This window comes from Orycteropus afer, unplaced genomic scaffold (genome assembly GCF_000298275.1).
Source record: "Orycteropus afer afer isolate SDZICR_OR568_19922 unplaced genomic scaffold, OryAfe1.0 scaffold00259, whole genome shotgun sequence".
Classification (NCBI taxonomy): Eukaryota; Metazoa; Chordata; class Mammalia; order Tubulidentata; family Orycteropodidae; genus Orycteropus; species Orycteropus afer.
In genome coordinates, this window is record NW_006921846.1 from 340,188 (window position 1) to 345,234 (window position 5,047).

Here is a 5,047-nt window from a genome sequence, read left to right on the forward strand (position 1 = left end):
TAGTTCTTCTGGTCTCGAGGGCCATAGTGTCCTAGGGCCGATTGCTTCCAAATGCCCCCCCCCTTTTGTTCACTCTTCTTTGCTTCCGATGATAGGAGACCAATAGTTACATCTTAGATGGCTGCTTGAAAGCTTTTAAGACCCCAGTCACTACTCACCAATATAGGATGAGGAACAAGACTCTTATGTATTTTGTTGTGCCAATTGAGCCTGGTGCCCTCCAGTGCTATGGTCCTGACTCAGTAGATCCATTGTATCTCTCTCACTTCTTTTTCTTGTCTAATTGCTCTGGCTAGGGCTTCCAGTACAACGTTGAGTAACAGTGGGGAAAGCAAGTCATTGTCTTGTTCCTAATACCATTCGGGAAACATACTTTCATTGTTGAGTATGATGTTAGTTGTGAGGATTTTATTTTTAAAAATGCCCTTTATTATGTTGAGGATGTTCCCTCTGTTCCTAGTTTGTAAAGTGTTCTTATCATTAAAAGGTATTAGATTTAGCAAAATGTCTTTCTGCATTAATTGAGATGATCATGTGGTTCTTTTCCTTTGTTCTATAATGTAGTGTAAATAAACCAAAACACAGATCCAAACCCACGCCACTGAGTCCATTCAGACTCATAGTGACCACCATTGGGTTTCCGAGGCTATAAATCTTTACAGAAGTAGATTGCCTCATCTTCCTCCCACAGTGGGTTTGAACCTCCAGCCTTGTGGATAGCAGTCCAATACCTTACCCACTACACCACCAGAACTCCTTAATAGTGTAATTACCTACATTATCATGCTCTATACCCACTACCATCAAGTTGATTCTGACTCATAGCGACTACTGGGTTTCCAATTTTTAAGGAAGTAAATTGCCTCATCTTCCTCCTGTCAAGGAGTTGGTGAGTTTGAACTGCTGACCTTCTGGTTAGCAGCCAAAGATCTTACCCACTATGCCACCACAGCTCCCTATAATGTTCTATAATCAATAATAAAAACTGACTGACTTCTGATAACTCATCCTTGCATCCGTGGTATCAATCCAACTTGGTCATGGTGTATATTCCATCTAAGATTCTGTTGGATTTGGTTTGGAAGTATTTTGTTGAAGATTTTTGCATCTATATTCTTAAGGGATTTTGGTATGTAATCTTTTTTCTTGTGGTGTCTTTATCTTTGATATCGTGGTAATCTAGGCTATAAAGGACAAGTTAGGAAATGTTCTCTCACATTCTATTTTTCTTTAAAGAGTTTGAGAAAGATTGGTGTTAATTCTTCTTTAAATGTTTGGCAAAATTTACCAGTAAAAACATCTGGTCCTACAATTGTCTTAGCTTGGGTGTTTTTGTTTGCTGATTCAATCTCTTCACTTGTTAAAGCCTGCTGAGTTTTTCTAGTCCTTCCTAAATCTGTTTATGTAATTTGTGTCTCTCTGGGAATGAGTTCATTTCATCTGGATTATCTGATTTCCTGGAATGTAATTGTTCATGCTATTCTCCTAGTATCTCTTTCACTTTGGTATGAGTGGTAGAGATGTCACATTCAGATGCCCTCACATTCATTTCTTATTTTAGTTTCTTACATCTTCTCTCTTTTTGGTGCTTGTCTAGCTAAAGTTTCATCAATCTTACTGGGCTCTTAGAACAACCAACTTTGGTTTTGTTCATTCTCACTCTTGTTTTACTATTCTCTGTTTCATTTCTCTCTCTTCGAAAGTTTATTTATTTATTTTTTCTTTCTGGTAGCTTTGAGCTAAGTTTGCTCTTCCTTTTCCAGTTTCTCAAGGTAAAAAATTAGATATTTCTTCTTTTATAATGTAGATATTTACAACTATAAATTTTCCTTTGACCACTTCCTATACTATATTCCATAAGTTTTGGTATGTTGTACTTTCATTTTCATTTGTCTGTAAGTATTTATTTTTGTGATTTACTTTTTGACTCAATAGTTTTTTAATGGGAGCTCTGGTAGCATAGTGGCTAAGACACTTGCCTGCTAACCAGACGGCTGGCGGTTCAAACCCACCAGCCACTCCTCGGAAGGAAGGTTGGGCAATCCTACTTCCGTAGTGATACTGCCTCGGAAACCCAAGGAGGGGTAGCTATGAGTCGGGGCCGACTCGACGGCATATAACAACAACAACAACAACAAAGTTTTTTAATAATATGTTGTTTAATTTCCATGTATTTGAAAATTTCCTGGTTTTCCTGGGAAAAATGTGTGTTCTGCTGTTATTGGCTGGAATGTTCTATATATTTCTGCTAAGTCTACCAGATTTGTAGACTTGGTTTAGTCAAGTTCCCTCTCTCTCCCTCTCTTTTTTTACAACAAATAAGTATACATTTTACTATTGAATTTTCTGCTTTATCTCTTATCATTCTTAGCTTGCCCAGAAAAACCCAGGACAACCCCTGTGTAGATTCAATTGTACTTATTTCTTGATGAGATCTCTATAATGGAACCTTGTTGCAAAGATATCCTTTCTCATTTTTCCTCATTCTGTCAGTTCCTTCAAAGTCTTTCATCAAACTGAATCTTGAAACATTCTTGGAAATCCAGAAATTTAGTGAAGCAAGAATGCTGTAGAAACCGAAGAATATATTATATGATCTGACACAAAACCTCTTTGCATGTAAAAGAAAAATAAAGATTCAGTTCTTTCAAACAAGGAGGCCTTGTAGAGAAAGCATAAATTTTCCATTTGACGTCAACACCTCCACATGGAAGGACAGCAAAGGGGAAGAAGTACAGTGGACACAGGCCACAGCCACACATGTAAGCTGAGAACAAAGAGGCATCAAGCCCAAGCTGAATCCTCCCATGAATTGTCAGAAGTTAAAGCGTATCATTTTTATTTTCTGGATGAGAAAACTGAGGCACAGAGAAGTCATGAGAGTTACTCAGAATTGTGCAACCAGTAGATTATTTGACTGAACCTGACCTCAAAGACCAGAGCTTTCTATTTTACTACTCTGTCCTCCTGGTCGGCAGACATCTCCAAAGTCTAATAAAGCATCCCTCAAAAGCTCAGAAATGGCAGCAATCCAGACGTTTGTTAACCTGGTTTTGGCCATGGACCACCTCTAGGATCTGCCTTTTTTTTTTTTTTTTTAATTGTGATTGTGATATGGGTGAAAATTTACAGAGCAGATTGGTTTTCCATGCAACAATTCATATACATTTTTTTGTGACATACATTGCAATCACCACAGTGTAATAGTACTTTTCCCACTTTGTCCCATTGTTTATCATTTCCTTTCATCTTGTTTTCTATCACATCCTGCATTCTGAGTTTTATCCCTAGGCAAATGCTGCCCTTTGATCACATATGGTTGATTGCTCTGAGTTCATACCTTCTTGGTATTATTGTTCCCCTTACAGAACTCTCTTATCATTTGGCTGAAAGCTGAGCCATGAGGTGAGTTAAGTTCCAGGATTGAAGAATGTCTATGGGCCGTAATCTCTGGGGTTTGACCAGTCTCTATCAGACCAGTGCTGTTGGTTGGTTGGTATGTGCCGTTGAGTCGAACCCGACCCATAGTGACCCCCCCTTGGGTTTCCGAGGCAGTATCACTATGGAAGTAGATTGCCCCATCTTCCTTCCGAGGAGTGGCTGGTGGGTTTGAACCACCAGCCTTCTGGTTAGCAGTCAAGTGCCTTAGGCACTATGCTACCAGAGCTCCCATCAGTAAGCCTGGTTTTTTTTATGATTTTGAGTTTTGTTCCACATTTTTCTCCCACTCTAACTAGAACCTCCTATTGTGGTACCTTTCAGAGCAGTCACCAGTGGTAGCCAGGCAACCTTTAGTTCTTCTGGTCTCAGGATTGTGATGCTGGGGTTGACATAGCATATTAGTCCTTTGGATTAATTGTTTCCTCGCATCTTTGATTTTCCTCTCTCTTCTTTGCTTCAGGCAGAGAGAGACCAACAGTTGCACCATAAATGGCTGTTCACAAGCTTTTAAGACCCAAGTCACTACTGGCTAGATGTTCTGTTCATTATTGAAACTAGAGCATTAAACTTTCCAAATATTATAGTACTGTCTTTTTACTCCCTTCACTTCTGTCCATTTTTGCTCCTTACATTTTGGGGCTCTGTTATTTGTGTATATATTTATAATTATTATATATTCTTGATGAATTGACCCTTTTAATATCACATAATGTCCCTCTTTGTCTCTTCTAACAATTTTTTACTTAAAGTCTACTTTGACTACTATTAGTATAGATACTTAGCTCTCTTTTGGTTACTATTTCAGTATCTTCTTCCACCCTTTCACTTTCAACAAATTTGTGTCTTTTGATCAAAACTGACTTACTTATATACAGCAAATAGTTTCTTCATTTTTTAAAAATCCATTTTGACAATCTCTGTCTTTTCATTGGAAATTTAAAACCATTTACATTTTTTAAAATTTGCATTTAAATGTAAATGATTTAAAGGACACATACCTGGGATTTTTCTCCTTCATTTCTGTATATATTATAACCTTTTTATCCTTCATTTCTCCACTCCTGCCTCCTTTTATGTGTGGTTCCAATTTTGTTGTGAATGATTTTTATTTTCTTCTCATTTCCTTTCATGTATAATTGTTAGAAATTTTCTTTATGGTTACTATGTAGATTACATTTAAAAAAGAAAAAACTTCCTGCTGTTGAGTGGGATCCGACACATGGTGACCTCTCCTTGGGTTTCCGAGACGGTATCACTACAGAAGTAGATTGCCCAATCTTCCAAGAAGTGGCTGGTGGGTTTGGGTTTGAACTGCCAGCCTTCTGGTTAGCAATCAAATGCCTTAGGCACTATGCCACCAGAGCTCCTATAGATTATATTAGGTATCCCAAATTTGTAACAGTCTAGTTTGAATGGAACGAGCTCTGGTGGCTTGGTGGATAAGGCATTTGGCTGCTAACCAGAAGGTCAGTGGTTCAAACCCACCAGCCACTCCATGGAAGGAAGATGGGGCTATCTACTTCTATAAAGATTTATAGCCTCAGAATCCCAATGGGGTTGTGTCACAAATTATTTCTCTTTATGCTTTTTACTCAATAATATAAAT

At 38.0% G+C, this 5,047-nt stretch overlaps 1 protein-coding gene across 1 annotated transcript in view; it reads left to right on the top strand.

Moving 5' to 3' along the window:
- LOC122150903 (5-hydroxytryptamine receptor 2C-like) overlaps positions 1-5,047 on the top strand; it is a 141,709-nt gene that overhangs the window by 55,753 nt on the left and 80,909 nt on the right. The window lies entirely within an intron of this gene.